Source organism: Mesocricetus auratus, unplaced genomic scaffold (assembly GCF_017639785.1).
Source record: "Mesocricetus auratus isolate SY011 unplaced genomic scaffold, BCM_Maur_2.0 Super-Scaffold_100023, whole genome shotgun sequence".
NCBI lineage: Eukaryota > Metazoa > Chordata > Mammalia > Rodentia > Cricetidae > Mesocricetus > Mesocricetus auratus.
The window spans coordinates 27,829,917-27,845,327 of NW_024429204.1; the positions used below are offsets into that span (position 1 = coordinate 27,829,917).

The 15,411-nt window shown below is 42.9% G+C and overlaps 1 long non-coding RNA gene across 2 annotated transcripts in view; it reads left to right on the forward strand.

The window, feature by feature from the left end:
- The first annotated feature begins 1,554 nt into the window (after positions 1–1,554).
- LOC106021822 overlaps positions 1,555–15,411 on the forward strand; it is a 42,943-nt gene continuing 29,086 nt past the window's right edge. Inside the window, exons 1-3 of one of the 2 annotated variants that reach the window (XR_001196977.3) lie at positions 1,555–2,286; positions 13,473–13,548; positions 14,743–14,790. This is a non-coding gene — a long non-coding RNA (uncharacterized LOC106021822). The remainder of the gene's footprint in view (positions 2,287–13,472; positions 13,549–14,742; positions 14,791–15,411) is intronic. The other variant, XR_005870566.1, reaches the window with a different exon arrangement.

Sequence of the window (15,411 nt, forward strand, 5' to 3'; positions counted from 1 at the left end):
CCCATATTTTCAGGCAGAATTTTTATGGAAACATGACAGAGGAAGAGAAAATCTGCTGTAACAGGTAGAGTGCCCAGCTTAGAGATGTGGGACTGAAGCAAACGGGGAAAACATCAGAAAATGTGTGCTGGGCTTTTAGTGGTGAGCAGATATAGGAGAGAGGGGAAAGAGAATGAATGGTAGGAAGAAGAAAGATAGATAGGTTAGGTAGGTAGATAGAAAGACAGACAGATAGATGATAGATTAGAAAATGGAATGGGGGACATAAAGTACCTCAGTAAGTGGACCAGGCAAGTGACATACCAGGTATGGAGGTGGAAACCTTTTACACCAGCACTTGGGAGGCAGAGGCAGGCAGACCTCTGAGTTTGAAACCAGCCTGATCCACAAAGAAAGTTTCAGAACAGTCAGCGCTGTTACACAGAGAAGCCCTGCCTTGAAAAACCAAACCAAAAAATAAAAGAAAAGAAATGAATGATGACAGGAGAGAGTTGGTTTTAAAAAAGGAGGGTAATAAGAAAAAAGAAAGGAAGGAAGGAAAGAAGGAAGGAAGAAAGATACAGATATATTGAAAAAAACACATAGGACTCGTTAAGGGTATCTGTATTGTAAACAGACAGTGGTCCTGGGATATACATAGAATACAATCTGTAGGAAAGTTCTTTCTTAATGGTATTTGCTCATAGTGCATGGTGGGAAACCAGCTTGAATTGATGCTGAGTTTAGAGTTTTAGGAGTTGAAGTCCTCTGCTTTCTTCCATGCCAGGTGTCGGGGCTCATGTGTAATATTTCAGAAAGATGCTCTTTCCAGCCACAAATTCTAGGTGCTCAGAACTTTTATTGTATTTTAGTTGTTGACCTCTGGATGGCATGGCCTTGGTGGAGAATGGCTCCTATTTTGTATAACAGAAGACCTAGGCCTGAAAGGGTCTACACCCACCCTGGAGGCTAGTGAGACATGCTGATATGGAGTGTCTGAGGGCTTGAGTATGTGCTGCTTAGGAATGTCTCTAGGATTAGGAGACATATTTCCTATTCAGTCCTCTATACATGATAATAGATGTCTTCTGCCATTACTCCCCACTTTTGGATAGTTACTTAACATGATGCTTCAATAAACCGAGGTCTCCAGTACTGACTGGGAGCCCTCTTGCTATGACGGAATGAATGTCTTTGTCTTGTCCTTAACATCGTTGGGTAGCTAAGCCTTACCACGTCCACACTCCTCCACCCAGGGTCAGACCCGAGGCTGATTGGCTGGTTCTGAACGAAGCCCCAGAGACATCAGTTCAGAATAGATGGCCCCTGCAGTGTGAGACTGATGCAGGCCAGACCCAGCAACCAGGAACCCATAGTGAGGTCCAGATGTCCTATCACTATGTTCAGGCCTGAAATACTGATCCAATTCAGGGAGAAAACAAACTAAACAACAAAAAGAAAAGAAAGAGGGAGGGAGGGAGGGAGGATGGACGGACGGACGGAAGGAAGGAAGGAAGGAAGGAAGGAAGGAAGGAAGGAAGGAAGGAAGGAAGGAAGGAAGGAAGGAAGGAAGGAAGGAAGGAAGGAAGGAAGGAAGGAAGGAAGGAAAAGATTTTTGAACAAGAACCTTGGAGAGCTCCACACGGTGGTGAAAACCAGTCAGAGAGCAATGGGAATCTTTCTTTTGGGATCATGGAGGAGGAAAACTAGCTTTCCGAGATCCTGGAGGGGAAACGAGTGTTGGGACCTGACTGCCTGCAGGAGGTAAGTTGTGTCTGTAGCAGTAGCCGCCATATCTGCACAGGCTTCCCCACTACAGCAACGTGAGCATGAGGGTACCGTGTGCCAGGACCTGTGCGTGGGAAGCTTGCAGTCTGCCGCATCCAGTCCTGAGAGATCTTGATGGCGTCCAACTGGCGATAAGCACTGCCAGCTCGCCCCCAAGCCATTCCCTCTGGTTGCTAGGCGAACAGCACAAAGGAAAACAGAGGGGGAGCCAAACAGCACAGAGACTGTTCTCACCAGGTGGGTAGACGAACATGGCCAAAGAGAAGGTAAGTCTGCATAGACCCAGAATCCACACTGCTGGCTGATCGGGTGAAATCTGCAGACCCAGAGTCCACACTGCTGGCTGCTCGAGTGACATCCGTAGACCCAGAGTCCACACTGCTGGCTGCTCAGGTGAAATCCGCAGACCTAGAGTCCACACTGCTGGCTGCTCGGGTGAGATCCACAGACCCAGAGTCCACACTGCTGGCTGCTTGGGTGAGATCCACAGACCCAGAGTCCACACTGCTGGCTGCTCGGGTGAGATCCACAGAAGTTAGCACACATACCATGTTTTTTTAAAAATATAAGAAAAGTAATTAATATCACTTCCTCACTTTGCTTATTTCTTTTCCTCACTCTTTTTTTCTGTAGACACAGTGTAACTCAGACTGAGTAATTGGCATGTTTATATGTGTCTAATACTCAATTTCTTTGACTTGCTTTGTCCTGTCTTTATGAGGAGTTGTTTCAGTTTTAGCTTTGCTTTGTTTTTCATTTATATTGGTTTTGTTTAGAGATTAGGTTTTGCTTTACACAGGATATAGGCTGTCTGGGACTTGTAACCGCCCAGACTTAGATTCCTGAGGGCCAGGTTGTTACATGTATGCTCTCACACCCTGGTCTTAATATTTATCTTGAAATTTCTTATTATCTACCTATTATTATCTATTATTATTATCTGTCTTCACATAAATGATTTTTTTCTGTCTTCCTTCTTAATTTTTATCCTCTTTCACCCATCTATAAGCTTTTTTGCTATTTTGGTGTTTTTCCCCTCTTATTTTACTTTTAGCTGGGTTGAAGTAATTTCTTTCCTTCTGCATTGGCATTTTCCATTCTATTTAGTGTTTCCTCCTCCTCCATTTCCTCCTTGCCATCATCCTCTTCTTCTATTTTTACTAATACTATTCATTATAATTATTCTTTTTCTGAGCCTCTCTGAACCAACTAATATCTTCTTTCTATACAGTATTATATTTATTCCCCTAAAGCTAATGAAGTTATGTTGATTTTTATAATTTGATATTAATGTATTTTTATGGTGGATTTATCTGTGGTTGCTTCTGCAGTGATTTTTATTTTATCAGTGGTATTACTTGTAGCAGGCTGGGTGGTTACTTGGCTTTGAACTATGTTTTTCCTGTCCAGTTGTGAAAAACTGCATCTCATCTCTGCCACGACCCTGTCTCCCCTAAACTTCTATAATACTTCAACTTAAATAATGGGAGAAATTGGAAGTTAAAACCAATGAACTGAGCTCCAGATGTTCATGTCCATTTTTTTAAATGTTAAAAATAAGAAAGTGTGATTCACATAAAGTTACAGAACATGGAAAAATCAAATTGGAACTGACAAAAAAAAAGATGTCTCACTGTGTCTACTTTTCGTGGTACTGGAAGATGCTATGTAGGCAGTGTGTATGTATGTGTGTGTAGGGGGAGAGTCATCAACAGTCTTACCCAACTGTGAATCTTGTGAAATGCAATAATGATGGTGTAGCAAGATATGCCCATGAGTGTAATAGCGGCATGAATATTATGGGGATAACCAACCTCCTTCTGATTGTTTTAAAGACCTGCTCCACAGGAGGAAACACTTGGCTGCTACTGTAAATCTGACCGTGAAACCATTGCTTGGGAGCTCACAGTCCACAGATGTGAACCTATACCTATCACTTGTAAACATTTCTGCTAAGTAGACACAGTATTAAACTACCCCCAAAATGTTGTATCTGTCTACTTATGTGTGGGTATAGCTCTCAGACCTCATCAGAAAAGCTCTGTGTGCAGTGGAAAAATAATTAATACAGAAACTTTGCAACTGGTCAAAGTATAGAGAATAAGGAGCAGTGGAGTGCTCAGCCACAAATGAGACATCTACATCATCCCTACCTCCAGGTTCTGAGACCATAATGGAACAGGTGTATAAGAGCTGGAGGCCACAGAGGAACAGAGCAGAGTGGTGTTTCCCCAGGTATGACAGGACAACTGTACTCAGGAATTAATAAGAGCCAGACTACACAAGGAAAAGCCAGTCAACATTCTAACACAAGATAGGAAGGTGTCCATGACCTTCCACCCCTAAGTAAGGTGGTATGGACAGCTAAGGGCTTAAAAGGGAGGGAATGCCAGTTTCTTTTTTCCAGGGGTGTGACCTCTATTAGGTCAAGCATGCTCCAGTAGGTGGCCCTATAGGCCATGAAGTTTGTGGGGGAAGAAGGTAGATCTGGGAGGAATTAGAGGAAGAAGTTGGGGTGAGTTAAATCAAATTACATTGCATGGCATTATGAATGAATTAATAAGATATTTTTTAAATGAATTTGTGAGATGTAGTAATAAAAGCAACAATAGTTTGTAGTTATAAGTCAATGTCTACTTTAAAAAGTCAGAAAAGGCTGGGGGGTGGTGGCACACGCCTTTAATCCCAGCACTTGGGAGGCAGAGGCAGGTGGATCTCTGTGAGTTCAAGGCCGGGCTGGACCCACAGCCTCCAAAACACTACAGAGAAACCCTGTTCTCATAAACCCCCCCCCCAAAAGTCAGAAAGATCTTAATAGCTAATAATTCCTCCCATAGTCTTAGATAAACAAGAACAAGTCGATTTAAAACTGGACAAGTAGGAATAAAGATAAAAATCCAAGCTGAAATAATGAAATGAAAATCAGAAAAAAATACAATGGCTCAATGAATCAATGTGATGATTCTTTGAAAGATGTCATCAAACTTTTAGCCAAAATAATCAAAATAGAGAAGACACTAATTCATAAACTAGAGTTAAAAATATGGTACATATACAAGGAGAATCCAGAAGTTCATTAGATAACTTAATACACTCTACAAGTTAAGAAGTTTAGAAGGAAATGGTAGAGTTCTAGATACATAGAAGCTAACAAATTAAAGCAATAAAATTAACACAACTAAGTCAATCAATAATGGATAACACTCTGAAAGACTAATAAAAAATAGTCCAAGGTGGATTGAATATACTGCTGAATCCTATGACCTTTAAAGAAACTGACGCTGAAAGACAAATAAAAAATAGTCCAAGGTGGATTGAATATACTTCTGAATCCTATGTCTCAAATCATTGTATAGACTAGAAGAGGATAAATAGTTGAAATCTCATTCTAGAAAGTCAGGATTGCCCTGGTACAAAACTGGAGTGAGGGCACACACAAAAAGACTTACAAGACAATTTCCTTGATTAGCATGGATGTAAAAATCCTCACTGAAATACTTGCTAACTGTATTCAATAGAATATTAAAAAATCATATATCATTACCAACCTGTATTCTCTCCAGAAATGTAACTACGTAACATATACAAATAAATACAAGACATTATATGAACAGGGACAAGAATGAAAATCAAATAATCATCTCAACACACACAGAAAAAAGCATTTGCCCTAACCCAAGGTCCTTTCATAACCAAAGTTCTAAAACACTAAGAACAGAAGATCACACCTCAACCTAAGTTGGCTACATACAACACAGCTGTCGCCAGCAATATATTCAGTATGACAAAACTTAGAATATTCTCTAAGACCAGAATTGAGACAAGGTTGTCCACTATTACCCTCACATTCAATACAGTGCTTTTAGCCAGAGCTTATAAGGCAAGAAGAAGAAATAGGAAAGGAGTGATAGAAATAGGAAAGGAAGAGATCAAGTCGTCTTTGAAGATTAAGCAATGCTACATTTAAAAGACCATATAGACTCTCCCAGAACTGTTGGATCTGAATAATAGTTTTATCAAGGAGTGGGTTACAAAATCAGCATACAAAAAAGTAGCTTGGACTGGAGAGATGGTTTAGTGGTAAAGGTACTTACCACCAAATTTAAAAACCTATGTTTGATCCCTGAGGTCTACATAGACAGAAAGAGCTCACTCAAATGTCTTTTGGCCTCTGTTATGGACTCTGTGGTGTACCTGCGCACTCGCGCGCGCGCACACACACACACACACAGATAAATATATAAAAAATTTAAAAATAAAAAATCAGTAGCTTTTCTGTATAGTTACAATAGATTAGCTGAAAAACAACTCAGAAAAGCAATCCCATTCTTAATGGCTTCAAAAAGTTAGAAGACGAAGGTATGAACTTAACCCACAAATTTACAGATTTCAACAATTAAAACTATAAAGCACCAAAGAAAGAAATTACAAAAAGCATCATTTCCCCCACATACACCAATCTGCAGAATTACTAGTGTGAAAATGCTTCAGAAGCAAAAGCAATACACCAATTTTATAAAACCCTCATCCGAATTCCAATGAAAATTTTTCACAAAACAAGAAAAGCAATCCTAAGATTCATATGGAAACACAAAAGACCCCAAATAGGCAAAGGAATCCCGAGCCACAGGACAACGTAGTAGTCACCATAGTGTCTGCCTTCAAACTACAAGACAGCATGGTGTTACTAACAAAAACAGACATGTAGACCGGAAGGACGTTGAAATTCCATTTCACGCTAGTCCTGATGGCTAGTGTCAAGAAGGCAAACAAACAAAACTGCTGGCAAGTCCAGAAAGTAGAAACACTTAGATCTGTCAGAAACATAAATTATTGCAGTGACTGTGGAAATCCGTATAGGAGGTTCTTCACGCAGTTAAAACTGGAAGTTCCATCTGCTCTACATGTGCCTCTTCTGGATTCACAGCCAGTACCCGTCCCTCAATAATCTAAGTCAAGTTACTACAGAGATGCATTAGGGCATCTGTGGCCACACCAATTACAATAGCCAAGATTTGGAATCATCCCCGCTGCCCACCAACAGAGCAGATAAAGACGACACATTGCGTATGTGTGATGGAGTTTCCTTCAGCCACAGAGAGGAAATCATGTCATTTGAAGGAAAATGGGTCGTACTGCAGAGCACCACGTTAGGTGAAACAAGCTGGTTCCAGAAAGCATCAACAGGTGTTTTGTGTCATGTATAGAAGCTGGGAAAACCACAAGGTCTTAAAACTGAGGATGGGCTACTAGAAATGTAGACGTCGAGGGAAAATGAAGGGGTTGGGGCAGCAACCAGAAAGAGAAATGGACGGGGTTGGCTCAAGGTACATTACCTGCTTGTGTGGAAATGTCCTATTGAAACCCTCCACTTTGTACAAGCATTGTGTGTCAACTAAAATTTTAAAAGAGAGATTCCGTAACAGCAGTAAGAACAGACTGGACCAAGCAGGCTGCCAAGGGCCCTGAGCTTTGAGGGCAACCGCGGTGGGCAGAGAGACCGGAAGGTCACTGGGAGCCAGAGAGGGCTTGGCCTCCTCTGACCCTGAGATTGGGCACTGTTTCTGCTCTTCTTGGCTACTGGCAGCAGCGGGGCAGGTGCTAACTACATTCAGGCAAAGCTTCAGAGGTAATTTCACGCCCCGCCTCAGTGCTGATGAGGCACTATTAATTTGGGGACACTTTAACACCACTTCAGTGTGGCAGCTTAGCAAGCTGGCTAATTAATAGGGCAAAACGAATAAAGAGTCTATTTTAAGAGACATCACAATGAAAACCGGTCTTTGCAATATTTGGATAAAATGAGGCAGTTTGGGGGATCTGTGTGTGTTGGTGATGAGGCTACAGTTGTGCTGACACACATCTATATAATGTGTTTTCTTTATCAGCCAGTATGATAGGACGCATATATCTAAAAGAATGTACATCGTGAGAAGTACATAGGTCTGAAATAAGATGGATGTTAGTTTGAAATCAAACTCTTTTTCCCCTACTAAAATAATGTGGGAAAGAAACATCTCTCACCCATTAATCAGACATAACGTCAACATATTGGTTTATCCTGGGAATATGAAATGGGAACATATGCTGTATCATATTGGTCCTTACTACTGTTTATAAATCTACTATAGTTTATAAAACTACTATAGGTTATAAATCAGAGTCCATCATGAAACTGTTCTCAACTGGCAAAAGCATTCATGAAGTGGGTTCTATGAACATTAAATCCATTGTTTGCAAAGTTCTCATGTTCCCATGCCATGGATGATTTGGAGTTTAAGGTTGCAATGTGCTTGGTCAAGGGGCCAGGCAGGTGCACATAAAACTACTGGATCCCCAGTCTCATCTACAGCAAGTCATGGCCGTATGCCAGTCTTCCACAGGATATTAACAGTTTTCATAATATACCACCCAGTGCATGGTGAACTCACATGCTTACTTTGTTCCTTTCTGAGTTTTCTTCTGCCCCAAATGTTGACCTGATACTTGAAGGTACAGCAGCAGTTTTTTGAGGATAAAAGTTGTATGCCCATGTCCCAGTAGGAGGGGGAGTGACCCAAGCTAATGACTGTCCTGCCAAAAGAGGGAGTGACCCAAAGCTAATCCCCAATTTAATGCCACCAAGAGCAAGCTATAGAGACAAGGCTTCAAGTGTTTACAAAGAAAAACAATTGGCTCCCCAAAGCCACACCTGATGAGGTCATCACACTCGAAGACCATGTCGGAGAGGGGATAGGACTTTGGATATACATCACAGGGATACCTTTAAAATTATTAGGTAATACTTTTCCCGCCCTGTGGTTTTTTTTTTTTTCTTTAAGAGGGCTCCACGAGATCTCTCTTTGACATGACTACCTGTTGAGCCTGACTGTCTCTGGGTTCCCGGAGGCTGTGACACTGGCTAACAGAGCACTCTACCCTCTTTGACTTTGACCCAGGGGGCCCCCAGAGGCCCCATGACATCTGGTGCCCAAACAGGGTATCGCTGTGATGTATCTAGTGTCCTATCCCCCACACGATCTATGCTCCTCCACACCTGTAGTGGTGTAGTGGGAACACAGGAAAATCCAGTGGTTTAGAATCATCAAAGTGGCCCTGAACTTTTATGTTGGGCATATTAGTCAGTGTTTGCAATGGTATTGCACATGTGGAGGCTAGAAATGGACATATGATTGAGACAGGATCTTTCATGAAACCTGGGACACCTGGAATTGGCTAGACTGGGTCGCCATCTCTGTCTTCCCAGCGCCAGGAGTAAGTAGCTGTATTTGTTTTTGTTTTTGTTTTTTATGTCAGTCCTGGGGACCCCAATCCAGGCACACATGTTTGCAAGCCAAGCACTTTACTGACAGAGCCTCCTCACCAGCCTCGTGGGTGTAACTTTGAAGTTTCAGATTATGCTAGATGAAGCAACAGGCCTTCATCGCCTCGTTTATAGGGCAGAGATTAAGAAAGGGTGACGAGCTCTGAACTGACACAAGGGACACATGGAGTGGAGAAGCTGAGGGTCGGAGCTTAGTGACAGAACGATCCCATCGAACAGGCAGCCGGGATGGTTTGCAAAGTACCTTCCAGCATAAAGCAAGTGACCAGTGATCTGAGTCGGAAGCAGAGAACCGATGGCAACCTTTGAGGAACTCTAAAGACCAAGTCCTCAGGCATGCAGCCCTACATCGGACAGAAGGAGACTGTGAGAGCTGCGAAGAATGCAACTCGGGCTGCAGTACTTCCATGTAGCCAAGTCATCAGTCATGAAACTGCCAAGGACTCGGTTTCCTTCTCTGTAAAATGGGCCAGGAATCAGCCTGGTGAGGGAAGGTCTTCATTCTGAACCGTGTGAAGCCATCTCCTGGAGCTGGACCTCTGACTGTGAAGAGGTGACAGCCACTCGCTGGACTACGGCACCGTGGCTTTTTGCTATGGCCATTGACTCGTGTCTCTCTCACAGCTGTGTGGGATGGACCACTCTGCTAGCTTCAGCAGGGTAGAGAAAGTGAACCTGGGGTCATAACCCAGAAGTTAGTGACCGGATGAGCTCATAAGCAGCAACTGCATGGGAGCAAGGAACACAGAGCCCTCCCTGATTTTAACTCAACTCAACCTTGTGACCTCATGCTACCTGCCAGGCTCGGTAGAGATTGCCAGCCTGAATTTGTGAGTGAGTTCTGAGCTGGGTGGGTTGTCATGCAGAGACTGCTTCCCTCACCTAACTGGGAGTTCAGTGTTGCCAGGTATTTAATCTTGGCCAGTGAGAAATACAAAGACATTTAAGATCTTCAAGAGGGATTCTGAGAGGCAAGTGAACCATGGACAAGTGAAGGCCAGGTTTAAATGCGTTCACCAGACCCAAGATAAATAGATAAATGATAAGGAAGTATTTATAGGGAAGCACTTACACAGATAAGAGTAAATAACCACCACAGACTTTCCCCTCCAGAGGACACAGTCTTTGCCTTTCTGATGCTCTCTGCAACCCAAGAGAGTGCAAGCCAGCCCCTCCTCTACCTTATAATGGGTCACATCTGCACCTGAAACCACGCCCAAAGGGTGTGGCCACCACTCCAAGCTCACTGGCAAAGCAAGATGCCACTACAGACAAGTACTTTTTCCTTTGTCTAGATGACCCATGTGTGTAGTGGCTGGCACTCTAGTCATGAGATACTCTCAAGTCATGTCCAGGAGAGAATTAATTACAGTGCTGAATAAAGAAGTAGAAGCTAGAGCATTGCTCCTTGATGACACTTCCTCTGCTGTTATCAGGTCCATTTCTTTCATTTCCTGTCGTGTGTAACCAAGTAGGGCAGAACTAAAATACATAACTCTTAATTAACACAGCTAATGTACCAGTTAGTACTATTGGCTCTTAACCTTAGTCTAGGAGAGGGAGGCCCAGACTTAAGTTCAAAGGTCTGAGATGGGTACAGTAAAGGAAAGGACTGTTCCAGATAGTCCAGTCTCTGGGGGGATTGTCTCATGGTTTCTTCATGCTACCCTGGAGACTGAACCTCATGCTGCCTTGTATTAAACTGCAATCGAGCTCGGAAACACATGCTGTAGGTACACGGAAGGGGAGAGATTAATTCTACCTTGACACTGGGAAGAAGGTGAATACAGAGGATGGAGAAGACAGAATCAGGCAGCCGTCAATGTGAGCCTACCAATCTGAACCTCTTCTGAGTTGCATAAAGGATTTCTCAGATTTTCTAAGCAGAATATTAGAGACAAAAACATTGAGCCCTACTGACTCTCCTTTGCTCTAACTTAACACATAAACATCTGCCCTATATTACTCTCTCTCCTTCAAGTTGTTGTCTTCCATTTATTCCGGTATATGTGTGTGCTCTTAAGCCAGGAGAGGAGGTTCAATGGTTAAGAGAACTCGCTGCTCTTCCAGGATACCCGTGTTTGTTTCCCAGCACCCACACCAGAAAGCTTCCCAAATGCCCATAACTTCAACTCCAGTGGATTCAACACTCTCCCCTGGGCTCCGCAACCACTGCACACACACACACACACACACACACACACACACACACACACACACACACACACACACACTTTTAGAAAAATTAAATTTCATGAAGCAAGTTGTTTTACAATTTTATAAAACATTTTCATTCTATGCACTTTAATTTTAACCCCATCTCTTACTTTCATGTAAAACTACTTAAAGATCTAAGTTTGTTTCTGTGCACAGCTCTTGCCTGTGATGTTTGATCCTACAAAGAACACCATTTGAAGTACATATCATGCCAAACAGCCACCTCCCTTAATACCAGGCATAGGTCCCTCTCCCTCTTTTCTGCTGCAGACTTTAATGTTCTCCTACTGTTTTTATTGAAAGTAAAAATTCCTCTAAAGGTAAGCAGTGACATGCATTATCTACTAGGCACATTCTGTACTCAGTTCCCGAAGTTTTATTGTCTGCATCTCCTTGATGAGGACACAAATTACAGACTCCCAGCATGAAACCAGGTGTTTGCTAGACACCATCTTGTTTGCACAACATATTTAGGAACCCCAAGACATCTTATTAGTTCTGAGAATGTTTGTAACTCTCCCGAAATCCCAGGTTCCAACTACCAACCATGCAAGCTGGCTTTTCTACTGGCTTGCATATTAAGGGTGTCTCGGGAGAGAAGAGAGCATGTTGGTGCTAGAGACTGTATTTTAAAACTGTTTCAGATTTTAACCTTCTAGAACAGCACTGGCTCAGAGTATAGCCTGAAGACTACTCCCACCACTGCCTGAAGAGTTTAAGAGATTTTACGAGAAATGGGCTGACTCCTAGCAAAAACGATTTTGTGGAATACTGACTCTTAAATTAGAATCCCCACTCTATGATCTGGTTGGGGGTGGCTGTGTTTGGTATTGACTGGCTGTATAATACATCTCTCTCTAGGGGTATGTCCTAGCCATTGATGGAAGCAATCTGTGTGAATGATCCCTAAACATAATGAGTCTAGGACTGTTCAGAAAATAAGGCAAAACTTATCTGAAAGAATGTGACTCTCATATAGAGCCCAAAGATTTAAGTATCTAAATGTCCATTCCATGACACAGACTTAATATAAAATTCAGACTTTGTCATTTTTGTAGAGAACTCTAGCACTTCCAAGGAAATGGGATCACATTGGAGAAGAAAGAACTTGAGAGCCCAGAGAGATAGCTCAGAGGTTAAAAAAAGCATATTATTTTCTCTGAGGACTTGAGTTCAGTATCCAGAAACCATGTCAATTGGTTCACAAATTGATGGGGAAGTCTTGTGTATATGTCAATAAAGCACTGGTGGCCAATAGGGAAGCAAGATAGGTGGGACTAGGAGTTGAGCAGAACTCTGGGAAGGAGAAACACAGGGAATCACGATGTAGCCCACCAGAGAAGTAAGATGTCTGGACCCCATTCTCTGGTAAGAGAAATACTTTGATGGGTTAAATACTTAAGTCAAAGATAGCCAGTAAGAAATAAGCAAACGGCCAACAGCTTCATAATTAATACAGTGTCCTGTGTGTTCATTTGGGGACTGCAATGTGGCAGAGCCCAGGCGACTGGTGGGGAAAAAACCAAAGCGGCTGGCAAGAAAAAGCCTTCCCTCAACAACAAATGTCCATAAATCCAGCTGCATGGGATCCATCTCCTTCTGACCACCATAAGCAGAGTACTAAGGGGCACATGCCCTCTGTAGACACATGTGTGTGCATAATAAGGAAATTTAATGTACTTGAGAAGAATAAGGGGAGGTGAAAGAGATTATCAAAAAGGAATAGAGGATTGGGGTGATCCCACAAGTTCTAGGATGCAGTGTCTTGCACTATGAGAGAGGGAAAAGAGTACCATGCTCTACCCCAGCAGGGCTTTCCACAACCCAACACTTGGTACATGGAGGATATGGTCTCAATTCACACAGAATTAGGCCATATCCTGAGGTCTTGCCTCTAAACTCAAAAGTTGTAGGGCCTCTTAATAACTGAGGTCCTGGGATGGTCATAGGTTGAAATTTTGGTGGTGGTCCAAGAACCAGCATAGAGAGTATAGGTCAGGAGAGAGGAAGCCTCCTCCCCAGAGGAGTTTTGCAGTGGTGGTATCTGAGTGCCTACATATGAGGAATTTTCCCCAGGAACATTAGGACTCAGGCTGGCGTTCCTCCATCAGCAGGTGGTGAGGAGCTGGGCAAGTCTGAGTGAAGACTTTACCTGTCATTTCAGATAAACCCACAAGCCTTGGAAAACTTGAATCATATGGGAGATAATGCAGATATAAAAAATGCCAACCAATTAAAAGGTAAGTGCAGCCACATGGTTAAGCATTACTCTAAAGGGAACACCGTTAGAAGGTTTTTCCCCCTGAAAAATCTAAGAATCATTAAATGGGATCTAATTCTAAACAGCCTAAAATGCCTAAGAGGGACCTTACTTGTATTGATTTATAAATTTCCAATTATAGACTCCTCTGGGGGAGGGAGTGTGAAGGAGGAGTGTGGGTTAGAAAAACGATTCTGGGCTAAAATTAAAAGAGACTTTTTCTCCCCAATATTTCACTCACACAAGGTCAAGACAGCAGCCCCAGCTTCCCCCTTTCTCCTTTGTGGGAGAAATGCCTTTATGTCACTTCTGCAAACCTGAGTCTCGCGGAGGAACTCCTCAGTCTCTCTTCTTTCAGGTGTTCTGTGAGTTCTTTCCCTTGCTCAGCAAGAGGTGGGAATGGCGTCTTTTTCCACCGAATCTGGGGAGGCCTTTGACTTGTTCTGATGTAACAGAAGGGAACTGTGGAGCCTTAAAATCTAGATCCTATTAAAATCTAGATCCTCCAAATGCCATACACATCTTCAGTTCTCTGTGGTCCAAAGACGCTGAGAACAAGCCCCATGGACACGTGCAGGCACTCTTCTTATCAGGCCAGCTGAAGACTGTTCAAATTCAGCATCAACTATGAGGTGTGGGTGAAGACACCACTCTCCTGGCTTCAGGTTAGCACTGGTTTCTGGGTCTTCCAAGCAGAGGCCCCAGATTGGTTTCCAAGATTCGATCTTCCTACACATCTTCCCTGTATCTCAAGACTTGCCTATCACCAGGAGAAAAGACCAGTTGTCTCCACTATACATGCTTGCCTTTCTGACCTAAGCGAGCCATACACATAACAAAACTGGTGGGTTTTATTATGAAGCACAGAATGGTTGTTAGGCAGCCACCAGGTGAATATGCGAAGCTCTTCCTTTGATGGTGGAATTGAGAAGATGAACATGATTTTCCGTAGCCCTGGGTGTTTGGGCGTTCATAGATGATCATGGTCAGTGGTTCATGCTCTGACAGTACCATCATACTGAACTGACCCAGCATAGTTGTCACAGCATGGTAGTCTACCATGCCAGAAGTAATAATTGGTCACAATTATTCTAACAGTGGTGGCTTTTGTCAAGTAAGTGCTCCTGGTGTGCCTTAACCCTGATTTTTTTCTATACCACTTGGCCCTCCGCAGTGTTCATGGTCCATGGAGGTCCTGCCACCCACTTGTCCCACCCCTGAGGTGAGTTTATATTTCAGATGTGCTGGTATCCTTCCTCTGTTCAGTCTTGATATTCACGAGGGTCTAAGAACACTCAATGACTCTCTGCATGTTTGAAGGGGCAGGATCCTTGGAGGTGTTGATGGATGAGGATGTAAAATTGGCCTCTTCAGAGTTGTCCTCAAGGTGATGGTCTAAGGAAGTGCTTACAGGGAGGATGTGTATAAACGGAGAACCTTGACAACCAGACACTGGGAGATTAAAGCAGACAGGGAAGTGGGTTGGGGAAAGACAGAAATGGCCTTCCTGAGGTAGACTTGAAAGGACTGAGTTGCCACCTGAATATTGAACATAGGAGTCAATAGTGAGTGTTTTAATCTGGCTAATTAAAACATGAATACCTAAAAGAAAAGTCAGAAGGTAAGGTGAGGTAGCAAGAAATCACAGAAAGATGTGCTAAGTCAGAGATGTGACCTCAGAAGGGACTTTATTTAGGCTCAACCTATGGCTGGGAAACTCCAGAGGTAAGCTTGTCTAGCGGAAGCAGAAACTACGCAATAAAACAGGTTCACTGTGGTCTTAGGAAAGGTGAGAAGCTTGGGGCAGCCTGGGGGACTGTCTTCTTGTGATCGGTTATGGCAA